The sequence below is a fragment of the Pleuronectes platessa genome, chromosome 9 (assembly GCF_947347685.1).
Source record: "Pleuronectes platessa chromosome 9, fPlePla1.1, whole genome shotgun sequence".
In the NCBI taxonomy this organism is placed as follows: Eukaryota; Metazoa; Chordata; class Actinopteri; order Pleuronectiformes; family Pleuronectidae; genus Pleuronectes; species Pleuronectes platessa.
Genome location: NC_070634.1, coordinates 16214294 through 16227267, shown reverse-complemented (window position 1 = coordinate 16227267; position 12974 = coordinate 16214294). Strand labels below are relative to the sequence as shown.

General features: G+C 43.4%; 1 protein-coding gene across 2 annotated transcripts in view; it reads left to right on the top strand.

The window, feature by feature from the left end:
- Positions 1-12974, top strand: part of p3h2 (prolyl 3-hydroxylase 2) — a 57145-nt gene that overhangs the window by 28725 nt on the left and 15446 nt on the right. The gene's annotated exons all lie outside the window — the stretch shown is intronic.

The window sequence follows — 12974 nt, the reverse complement described above, 5'->3', positions numbered from 1 at the left end:
TCTATGGGAGGCATTGAAAATCATGAAGAAAAGATATGATGGGTAAATAACTAGACCTATGTCATATATTTTGTTAACTTGCGTACTTACATTATCCATAATGTTTCCAATCCTGTTTAAACCCAGAGAAATCCCCAATTTCATTCAAGATAACGCAAATGAGCGTTTCCTTTTCATTGCATCATATCTTCTTTACCTGTGGCTTTGTCCGTCTCTGCTATAACTTTGGAGCAAACAACGTCTGATAAGGGATGTTGGTAACTCTGCCAGTGGCACTGCTTCTGCGTTTCGTCAGTTTCATCTGTTTCTGTAAGATTTCAGAGAACGAATGACAGAGTGTGAACAGCAGGCTCCGTCTCTTTCTATATTTAATGTTGAAAAATAAATGATCCTTAGTTCTATTCCAGCCGACCTGTTCCGTGCAAAAGGAGATGAGGTTTATTTTACAGCCAATGGACGTATTACACTCTATATATAATGGTCTCCTGGTCTCTTGTGGTTGTCTTTTTCTCCTTCATGCTTGGCCGTGGATAGCTTACTTTCAGCTCCCATACCACCAGCAGCTTTAGGGAAGGGGCTGAAGGGATTGCATTCCTCTCTCCTTGAGGTAATCCTTAAATCACACGGACTCAACTGTTTTTGCCTACTTTCCTTGTCGTCCTTTTTCCATGCAACTGTCTGAAGTACGCCTGGGGAGGTTGTGGTGCTCAGGGGGCGGCGGCGGCTTGATTGATGAACTGAGTGTGTGATGAAACGGTGAACAGAACTGCCCTGTCATTGTTTGATTTAGGCCCCCACTCAAAAAAATGTGGATCCATTACCTCATCAGAGAGAGAAAGGCTAAAGCTTTAAGCAGGAAATACTCCTTCAGGGCACTTGAACCTTACAAACACTAATCTTAGGGGGGGAAGGATGATGTTTCTGTCTTGACAGCTGACTGATTTTACATTTTTCACTGACATGGGAAGTTGCTCCCTAAGTCCTGCTTCCTTGTCATTGTTTCCAATTTTTTGACATTTAATTGCATCCATCAACTCTCCTATTAAAATGTAATGAACTTAACACCCATCACTGGTCCTCAGATGCGTTTCCGTCTCTCACCAGTTGAATTTGACTGTTTCAGGCGTCATGTAGTGACACCCTTTGTCTGCTCAATGCAACACCAGATTAATTTCACACTGAACAAATATATTTTATATTTCTCTCGGGTACGGAGAGGCCTATAAAGGTTGAGAACCAAGTGGCTGGATGAATGCTTGCATTGTCGGCCCAGGCTCAATGCTACACACACACATGCACACACACGCACACACAAACACACATGGTTTATGCTTCTCCTGAAGACCTTGTTGTGTGTGAGCGAAAGATTTGTATACTTTAGATTTAACACTTAAACACCACATCACGCCTTGTCTTATTTTAGTCCCTGCCTGGTCTGTCTTTGCAGCCGCAGTGGAAAAGTGGCCATGCTCGTGTGAAAGGGCGACCCCTGACCCCTGTCTGTGAGTGGCGTACCCGTAAACGTTTCCTTTGAATGTGCTTCTCCTCGTAACGTAACTCTCAGAAAAGGGAAAATCCCCCAGTCTCCGGAGCTTTATGGGGGGAAAGGTCTACAACATTTCTGAAGTGGTTGGTTTCGTGTCATCTCCTCTGAGATTGTTGGGACATTTGAGCTTTTTTTCTTCATGGTGTTCATGGAAAAGTTCAACATTATGGGAAAATGCTTTCATGACGAGGGTTGAGCTGAAGTGATGCTTCACATGTAGCAAACCACAGTTGAAAGAAAAGCAGAGGTCACTGAGGAAAGCCTGAATGCTGGTATAGCCCCTTTTGCACTGGTCAAATAAGCAACTAACAGCAATTAACATCAGATTCTTGTCTGCAATGGGAATGGATTCACCCAACCATCACTCCCAGTGCGTTGAATATGACGCATGGGGGAAAAACTCCTCTACTGGCAATTGGAAATGAGTCTATCGTCCTTTTTAGCAGGTTTATCCACGTTTAACATCATGCCTATAGCCGCTTATTTTATTATATACTTATAATTCAATACACAAACCACTCCCACTACCAAAAGGCAACAGAGACAAAACACAACTGTGAGCCACATTTCAGGTGTGTTTGTGACCAGTGTGTTTTTTCCATCTTCGAAAAAGGTTTCTTTATGTGAATGGAAAGTGTGGGAGGGTGGGATCAGAGGATAGTAGTATAAAAATAAGATGTGGGCTAACCAGGCCTGTTTTTAGAAGTTCCTCAGCGAAAAGGATAAGTGTGTGTGTGTGTGTGTATTTGAGGCAGGAGGGAATGTGAGAGAAAGTGTTGGAAGGAGGAGGAGGAGGAAGACATTATAGGTGATTTTCCACCCCGTCTGCACTACTTAAACCGTACACACCTTGTGTTTTCGAGGTCTCCACACAAAGCAGGCCCTTGTGTGTCCTGAAGCTGCCCAGGGAGCGAGATCAGACAGGGGAAAGGGTGTGATGGTTGACTTAGGATACAGTAGCCAATGGGGGTGCCGGGTGGCCGCAAGATAGCTGAGAGGAAAAGGTTGAGTAGTCTCTCAGTGTTAACCGTCACAAAATGTACCTGGACTGTCACTGGAGAGGATAATGGAAGCAGTCATTTCCCTCGACGGCCAAATGATGTCAGCGACGGGGCAGACGCTGCTTCAGATGAACAGCCACCCGGATTAGGGCCTAATGGACATGAACTGTGTTTGGATAAGTAATAGGTTCTGGATCGTGAGTGTCTGTTCCACATTCTGGACTCGCAGAGAGTTCATGCCGCCGCGGTCAAGTATGTTCACTCCTTTCTCCCCCTAATCAAAGCCAGCAGTTTTCAAACACACGGGTCGGCGATGCAGCACAAAGCCGGAGTCATGGCTCGCTCCTTCGCACGGTGGCATTATTATTATTCCACCTCTGTTATGTTTTTGATGTAGGGATTTTTAGGAAAGCTGAGGAATGGAGGCCAGATGAAGGAGGGAGCGGAGGGTCGGCTTTTTCCCGGCTCGTCATGCCTCCCGTGACTTCACAGCGGTAATGAAAGAGGCTTTTAAGCAGCGACTGTTTTTTTTTTTCAATATTTTATTTATAAATTTTCAATATATAAAACAGGCAATAAGCATATTGTGACAGAAAAAAGACACATTGAACAAGTGTTCATGGACAAACACATATTGTACAGACAGCAAAAAAAACAAAAAAAACAACAGAGTACAAAGAGAGAGAGAGACAGAGAAAAATAAATAAATAAATAAATTAAAAAAAATAAAAATAAAGGGGACCTGCTCTGAAACAGTACATACAATTATCTACAGAACATACCTGTCATTATATAGAAGTCAAAAACATGAAGTTACGTTGATAGAAAGGAATGTGAGTGGAGCATGACTATCACTGTTGGGTCATTCTTGACAAATATAAAAAGAAAGGTTGCCAAATCTTATCAAAGGCTGCAGAGCTGAGAGAGACATTGTGTCGGATCCTTTCCATATGCAGCAGACTGGTAGTTTCTGAAAGCCAGGCCTTAAAGGAAGGCGCCTCACCACTCTTCCATAAAGTTAGTATGTTCCTTTTTGCTATGACCATGCCGTATTGTATAGTCCTACGGTGTTCGTTGGTGAGCATAGAAAGGTGCTGGGAGCCACCTAAAATTGCAGTGAATGGATCTGGAGAAATATTACACTCATATACCTCAGAAAAGCATTTGAAAATATCAGACCAAAACTGGTTCAATTTGGGACAAAACCAAAAGAGATGGCCTAAGGTTCCCTCAGCTGACTGGCATTTCGAGCAGATTGGGGATACAGAGGGGTAGAAAGAATGGAGTTTGGTACAGGAATAATGTAATCTGTGGACAACCTTAAATTGAATAAGTTGGTGCCTTGAATTTATTGAACATTTATGAATATCACCGAGGTAGGATTCCCAGTCATTGTCGCTTATCGACAAGGCTAAGTCTTTCTCCCAAGCCTCCTTTAAGTGCTGGGATGAGGTCGGGTTAAGTGAGGTGAAAAGATCAACAAATCGCGAAGTGAGTTTCTTAGAATCAGGAGGTCGAGTCAAAAGAGTGTATAATTCAATGGGAGCTGGCAACGATTGAAAGTAAGGAATATTTTTGCGGGTGAAATCTCTAATCTGCAGGTAGCGGAAGAAGTGCGTGTCTGACAGTGTATATTTCCCCTTCAGCTGAGCAAAGGTGGCAAAAGTCTTGTTAAGATAAAGGTCCCCAATGGTGGCAATACCTTTATCCCTCCAGAAAAGGAAAGTTATATCAGACAATGAAGGTGGGAAAGCGTGGTTTCGGTAGAGAGGGGTGTAAGAGGAGATCTCAGGCAGGTTAAATGATTTCCTTATTTGATACCAAATTTTTAAAGAGCTTGTAACTATGAAATTATTTCCAGCAATGGATTTTAAGGGTTGAGCTGAGGAGAAGAGGAGGGCTGGCATAGAACTGACGGGGAGACTTTGTTCAATTGCGAGCCAAGATGGGGTGTGGGCAGTAACATTACCCTGATGTGCGTTTTGCCAATACATTAACGCTCTGCAATTCGCTGCCCAGTAGTAGTGGCAGAAGTCTGGTAAACTGAGGCCACCAGCTGATCTGGGTTTGGTTAAATGTTTTTTAGCAATACGATGCGTTTTGAAACCCCACACGAAAGGTAGAATGAGTGAGTCTAAGCAGCGACTGTTTTGAGGCTTTTTCAGACATTCCTTTGACATGACCTTATAGGAGGTGTACACTCTGGCCCGGGGTGGGGCGAGGACAGGCAGAAAGAAGCCCCTGTGCTCAGCTGTCAGCGGGGCTGCACAGATGAGAGGAAGACGGGGGTGGGATGGAGAGAGGAAGGGACGGACATCAAGGTAGACAGCGTTTACCCATGACATCACCAAGAGGAAACGCTGTCTCCCCCCCCCCCCCCCACATGTGCTTGACACATTAGCAGTACTGCATGTAATGTACACTTTGACCGGCCGGCTGGTTTCCTGACAAGCATGGCACAGGTTTCTGTCCAGATCTAGTGTGAAAGTGTTATTTGATTTTGCAGCGGAGCAAAAACAAACCCCTGTCGGGTTCATTTAGCCGAGAATATCAAGCAACTTATTCATACCCTCGGTGCACAGTAAAGACATTATGTGGCCCGGTGTGTACAGTAAGCATGTGCTGAAGCAGTTTTTTGTCCATCAAAGTTGTCGACTTATGGAGATGAAAGATTTAAGGCTGCACGAAGGAGAGGTAAATTTGTCGAGGTCGTGATTTTTTTTCCTGTCCAATTAAGCGCCACACATACATCATAAGCGCCTTCACCTCTGCATGTTTTCCTGTTTGAATGTATGCGTGTTGACACGTGTGCAAGTATGTCTGTCCAATCGAATGTTTTATCTCCATCCTGTCAAATCCTACTTCGCTCCGATTGGATAAGGGTTTACATCTTGGGGGGGGGCCTTTAAGTGTAAGCATTGAAAGTGGTTTTCCAGGCTTCTTGGAATTTCGGCAGCTTCTTGAATCATCAGTCCAAGTGCTCCCCGTGAGACTTAGAAACAATACTGGGTGGAGGGAAGTGGGTCGCTCGCTTCACAATGGAGCTAATCAGCCATTTAGTCAAAATATCCTACAGTGAGTTCCTCATGCCAGGCATCGGAGCCAGGACCTACACTCTGCAGCTGCTGCAGCACTGGCAACAAGGAGCTCTGATAAACAGTCAGGGTGTATGCAGCGCTCTTCACAAAGTGTGTTGGATTCCAATGAATCCCACTTCATTTATGATTCCCAAGTGATGTGAAATTTTCTCGATCGTCTTTCCAACCCGATGCTTGACTCCAAGGGCCAGCCTCTTAAAGTGCCACATGTTTTCTCAACCTTAAAACTTGTTAATTTAATGGACCCTACTGAAGTCTGCTGTGCATTTCCTGTCTGTATTCAACAACTTCTTCTGAATAGATTTGATACATCAATGCCAGGAATAAAAAATCGTTTCACATGATTAACGTGTCAATGACCTGATTCATTGTTTGATCTTTAGAACCTCCAGAACACAATGAAAAGTTTAAATCATTCTGTGATGCAACCAACATTCCAAAACCCCTTGACTTTACTATGATGTTATAACATGAAGAGCAGACAATATTCACATTTGAGAACCAAATGTTTGAGGAGTCTTTCTTAAAAAATGACTGAAACTAAAGTTGGCTGAATACATTTCTTTTGTACCCGTTCATTTCCTCTCTTTCCATTCCTTTCACCTCACGTTGGGTTGAAACTGTTAAAATGTTTGTCTTTGCCTGGTTTTCCTCAAACACATCTTCACTCAAGATTTGCTGCCGAACCGAAGACGGATATCATGTCGTTTGCCTTCTGGATAAATATGTCGAGAACAATATGCTTCAAACCCTCCACCTAGTGGCACAAATATTGGTTTAGTGACAGTAAACTTTGTATGGGTTTGGTCAGAAAAATGACTCCTTTGTTTACAGAGGAGTAAATATTCCTCCCATTAAAACACAGCCTGGGTCGGTAAGTACAGACTAGTGCTCCTCAGACAGTTGCCTGGAGGGGTTTGGTCCCAGCCGTGTAGGAAAGTGTGTTTGTGTTTATAGGTCCACAGTTTTAGGAGTAACCTGTTCACAGCTCTTGGCAGTTGAACATTGTCCGTCTACTTTTTTTAAAACAGAGCAGATTTCCATGCACTTTATGGATGAGGTTTACTTTCTTACATCCTCTTTTTTTTTCCAAGGGCTCAAGTGTAATGGGAAACATTTTTGTTGAATAGACGGCATCTGAATCATCTGGTTGTTGATGTCTGGTGACATGTAAACACAACGCCTCAGCATCTCCTGCTGTAATGGGCAGTTTCCCATTGATGTGACGTGACATTCCTAAACAACCGTATCACGTTGACCTTTACACGCAGACACTTCTCTCCTTCACAGGCCTCAAACCATTATTGGCTGTGTGTGGACACTGATATCACGCTTGCAGATGTTCCTGCTGGACTAAATTCAATGTAAACTGGCAGTGCGCCCAACAGCACTGTAGGAGGCCTGTAATGATTTACATTGTCCAGTTCTGGGCCTTTTTGTCTATTCTCTAATTCCAGACATCTCTGTCTGTGTGTCTGTGTGTGGAATGCCTTTCACGAGAATCATTCATTTTATTGTCTTTGCACTTGGCATGTGTTTTATCAAGGGCCTAAGAAAATGCAGTGTTGAACTTGGTATGATTAGTACATGTTATATGTTAAATAATAAAACAATTTTAATAAACAAGCGACTAGTACTCCATTTCAGCGGTGGCCAATTTAAGTGACACTTTCATGGCAATGTCAACTGATTTTCCAGTCCAGATCCACTGAACTTTGAATAATCAGGCGAGCAGCTCTTTGTGCCGCAGCGGTGATGCAGCTTCAGGTTTCTGTGGACTGGAATTTACTCACCACGGCTCAATTACTGCAGGTCTCTTTCACAGTTTCATAAAGAAAGCTGCTGCCAGCATCACCACAGGCAGAACAAACAGCCCATTCCAAAGAGACACAGGCACTGCAGTAGTTTGACTGAAAATATTCATGATTTGTCTCGTACCATATTTTGCTGCAGCTCCTTTTTCACCCTCTGTCCAGTCCCCCACAAAGCTCAGTCTCCACTCATTGGTCAGCTGGCCCACTCTTTTGTGAATGGCCAGCCACTAAGAGCTTGCCTGGAATGTCACGCCCCTTGCTTGGAGGCTTTCTGATCAGCTGTGCTGTAGGCTTGGAAACCATGCCGTTGGGTCTGCTGTGCTGGTTTGAGCCAAAGTTATGTTACCTGGTGAAGAATTGAAGAAGATCCAGTAATGCAAACATTTCAGCCTCTTCAGGGGCAAAGTTTTGTGTGGGAAAGAAGAACTCCCTTTACTGCAGAATGACCTTTTTTACTTAACAGACCTTTTACGTGCCCAAACAAAGCAGTATGAGCTATATATGAATAAAAGGAAAACCAGAAAATCATGAGCACTTTCATGCACCTTTTCAGGAGAGGTTGCTCAGGTATTAGCCGGTTAAATGGTATTTTTAACCACTGCTAAAAAATATACCTTCCAGGATATCACTGGAGCTCAGTCTGAAAATAGCAGGAATGGTGCGGGTCCAAGGATTATTAGAGTTCGAATCACAGCACAGCATTTTATGACATTAGGACAGGATTTTAAGAAAGTGGCGTTTGAGGACACAGAGGAGAGAGCTCTATGTGCCTCTCTCTGGTCTGTCTTGTCTGTCTCTTGTACTCCTCCACATGTGGACGTGTTGAACTGCAGCACCTCTTGGACCAACACGTGAACACTACCCTCTGTCTACTTCGCTCGACTTTCCTAACCTCTTGAGAATTGTAGAAACGCCTTCAAACAGCTCGTCTCTTCAGCATTCAGCCCTGCGGTTGCCAGGTTTGACCGCTTGTTGCCAGCTCTGCAGTCATATTTTGGGTGGTCAGTTGTCTGTATACGACTCAGCGGGCCTGTTACTTGCACTGAGGTACTTTCAATGCTTTTTGTCACAAACATCATCGCTGCATCTGTGGCGCCAGACCAGCCCCATTAACATACCTGTGAATCAGGCAGGAGGCCCGGAGGAGAAAGGCATGCAAATGTACATTTGGCTTGGCACCACTCTGTTCCCACATCAAGAGCGTGGCACGGCGGTCCAGCGGCTCGGACACAGGTTGCTCTTTAGCGAGGAGGGCAAACCGAGGGCTCAGACTGAGTGCTAGTGTTTTTTCATCTCCGCAGGTGCGGCTGTGAAATTCATGTGGGAGGAAAAATGTCCTCATCTGGTGCAAGGCGTGCCCCTCTGGATGAAGATTTGCTTTTCATGGCAGCGTTTTAGCGTCGCTGTGATTTTTAATCCCGTCGTGTTTCGTCTCAAAATTGAACGTCAGAGTCTAGATGAAGTATTTCTGTTGTGTAGAAGTTCTTCTCTGTTTGTGCGCAGAGTGACTTACAAACACAAAATATTAACAGAAGCTTTCCAACAGTTGCTTTAACGCTTTAAACTGAACCAGTGCCACCTTGGCATCTTCAAGTGTTTCAAATCTCTAAAATCTTTAACATCAACCACAGTCAATAAAACAAACACTCTATACATGTTTTATTTTAGATTTGTCTCTGTCCCTCTCTCTCCTATCTCTAGCACCACCGTGCGTTATCAGCACATTTTGCAGCTCACATATTCGATTATGTATCCATAGATTTTTCTGAAATTCTCCTACATCACAATATATCGATGCTGCAACATTCAGTTTGATAAACTATCTGTTCACGCCACCTACTCCTACAGAGGGACACCGTGGCTGATGGTTGAACGGTTGCAGCCTTTCAGGCGTTTCTTTGAAAATGACTTACTTTCTTATCATCCTGTTTTTCTCCTCACACACAGGAGGGAAGTCATTTTGATTTACCCATGCATGGTTGTTTCTGGGCTGAGTTGTTTTCCATTACAACATTCACTGTAATGGCAAACTCCCTTCAAGGCCATGATGGATTTCTGCTGAGGTGGTGTTTTAACCTTGCACCTTGATTTATGAGCATGTGTTTTTAATTCAGTGTCTCCAAGTTGTTGTTTTTGACAAGTTGATGGAGTAGTCAGACACTCAGAACTCCTCCAGGTTGAACTATCTGTCTCCATAAAGTAACAGTTATGTTCTTGTGTGTGTGAGCTCGGCTGCTGTAAATCCATTATTTCTAGTTTCCAACACTTACTTTTTGTTTTCTCCTGATGTCCTCAAAGGTTTCAAGCCCGAAAACGTAGGATTTTGGAACTGCTGGTTCAAAGCCCTGTTTGGAAACAATTACCCTAACCGTACCCCTCTCCCCCCCTTTTGCCTTCTTGATTGGGTCTTTTAAGGATGACTTCTAGCAGCACAGTAAATCCAACATTGATAACCCATTACAACCATAGCTAACACTTTGGGACCTGTAGATTCACGATACTTGTGGTTTGATATGTCCACAGACGATATTTTGGACACTAGGACAATACTGTCTCTGGGTAATTGAGAGCAATGCTTTAAGATATTAATGTGTAACGTTGCCGGAGAATAAGCAAAGGTTTGTAAGTAACCTTTTAGCCTTTTATTGGGGAAAAAAATAATTGTAGCCACCGCTGCTGATGGACCGATTCCATAAGTACTGTTCATTTACACCCAGGTTAGAAAATACCTGAATTCTCCTTTAACACTTCCACCTCCTCGTAGCAGCCAAGCAACAGAATCCCTGGTTTTACTTTTCAGCAATCGCTTTTCCTCATTTGTGGTATTTTTCAGCAACTTAACAACCAACTGCAGACAATCTGCTTCCTGTTCACAATGTCCAGACGATGTACAATGGTTATTAATGATGCAGAGTTAAAGTGCTCATCTGGTGTGGTCATTGCCCTGAACCAGACACTAGATTTGTCTTTTGATGTTCCTGAACATATGATAATTATTCTCACACATCATTGCATGAGTCTCCTGTGTTCAAGGCTTCCCCGCGTTGTGGGTTTCTCGTCTCAGGACCATAGATCTGGCAGGGGCTGACCACAGCTGCTTGTGCTGGTGTGGTGAACTGTAGTTATTTCCCTCCCCCTTCCTCCAGCTGATCCTCTGAACTGAGCCGGGCCGTCCCCGGGGGACTGAGGGCAGCCGGGGCTGGAGGAGGAGGTGGAGGAGGGGGCAGGTGAGAGCAGACTGCAGAATAACTTCCCCTTCACCTCCTTCCTCCTCAGCCTGTGCGATCTTTGCTGTTTAGTCAGGATGAAACATACAGTATCAACAGATGACGATCAGATCCAGTAAAGCCATGTGGACAATAGCTGTGTTAAGAGGATTTTTCTCCCTGAATGATGAGGGGGAGACTTTGTGAGGAATGCAGCAGCAGCAGAGGAGACATGACAGAGCGGAGTTGTGTGCTGGATGTTGCAACATCAGTTAAAGGGGGAAAAAGATCCACCCTCAGATACACACTCACTGATTTCATCAGTCTAATGCATTCCAGGTTTTACTGTGTCTGCATTAGTGAGTGATTTATGTGCACATCTTTCCTAAGACCTGTTGCTAATGGCTTTTTACTTGGTGCATTTACATTTGGTGTGTGAAGTTTGTTTTCCTGGTGATTCTGCTGATTGATTAATCAGGAGATGAATGTTATGTTGCACGATTGTCTGATTCGAGACATTTGAACATGGCTGACTAATTCAGGTTGAGCTTTTTGTTAGCATGTGGTCAAAGTTCTTTCACTTATTTTCTATGTTTTGTATTTTCCTTGTTTTTATACATTTTCATCTGACATGTTTAGTCAAACAAAACGGATTTAGCCTTTTAAGACCAAGAGTATATTACACATATTTACCCTGATGTTTAGACGTGGTGCATCATTCTCCACTCATCTATTTCAATCCGTTCTCTAGCTCCCAGCAGCATTTGTGACGTCTTACATACAGTATTTCATAAAACGTGCCATGAAGCTCACGTGAAATCATCAGAAACTAGACCGTAGCTCTCTTCATCCCCTGGTGGTTATTGGTGAGTGGTTGATGCTGGGTGTGTCCCAGTGGCTTCAGCCAGGTGATGGGACCAGGAATGTGCCCGTCGCCTCCTCTCACTTTGGGGCCTTTTCTAGTGAAACCAAGCGTGTCCATGTGCTGCATGGGCTCTTCTCTCCTGCCTCCCCTGTCACCACATGAAAAAGACTCACAGGGAGTCATCCTCCAGAAAAGAGTGGGGAGGAAGAATCTTTTATCACAGCAGTCCAGTTTCCGATTTATGATGCATTGTGCAGACTTTGTGGAAATAATGAGCCTCCCCCATAGAGAACACAAGGTCTCTGTATCTGGATGGGAAACTTAGATGAACGTTGGCATTCCCACATTTTGTTTGAGCTAATTCATCCTCCTGAAAATAACACAAAGAGAACAAAGGTTTTTGTCGTAACAAGTGTTATTCCCATCACATGTGACTCATTGCTGAGTGGTTTAGCAGAGGGGCCGGGCCAGACAGACTCAGGAGAGAGGCTGTGACACGCTGATGAAAGTTTGCACTTGCAGATCTAAACTGAGTTTAGGTTGAAGTATTCAACCCTTTATAAGAGGGAGGGGACTGTTTTGCTGCTTTTACCTCTTTTTATCTGTCTTTTATTCTCTATCTCAATCCTTCATTACCCTCCATTGTGCCCTGCTTGCTTCATCTCTCTCTTTCCTACTTTGAACGAATGTAATTGAAGCTTGATATTTTACAGTTTAGCCATAAACTAAACTATAATGAACTATTAGTACAAACAGCAATACATAAAATATATTAGGATATAAATGAAATATAAACAAAATGCACATTTGTTTCTGTATTCTTTATTCTGTAAAATATGTTTTTATATCCGTAGACATAAACACTGACACTGGTATGTCTGTAAAAAAGCTATTATCAGCCGTTTTTATCGGGCGGCTGATAAAACAGTCAGGATTTGGGATTGAGAACAGATTAGAACAGAGCAATCTGTTGTGTGGTGTGCGTTGAGGTGGTGTCAGCTCAGGTGATTGTGTTACCTCTCCGTGTCCGGGTTAGACAACCATCTAGGATCTTATCTGAATGGAGCCAGGCTTGTTTTGACTTTCACTCTCTAACAGAACAATATTTACATTTTTTGAGGACTAAAGAGCATTGTAAAACAAAAAGCTACGAGACACAAGCTCCCAGCAGACATCTGGAATCTTCATCTCTGACGAAGAACCTACGTGTGCTGTGTGTTGTGTGATACCAGAGAGTTGGGGTTCACCTGCGTTTTGATGTCAAGGGACAATATTTGAACTGATGTCTGAGGATGTTTAATGTAAAGTGGGATGTGTTGTGTCAGTATCGCAGCTATGAAGGAAAAGTATAAGCTGAGGGACACTTGGATTGAATATGATTTTATAGTGTCAATATGTTTTCGTAAATCATGAAGATGGTTAAAAATATGAGTTGAGTTTTATG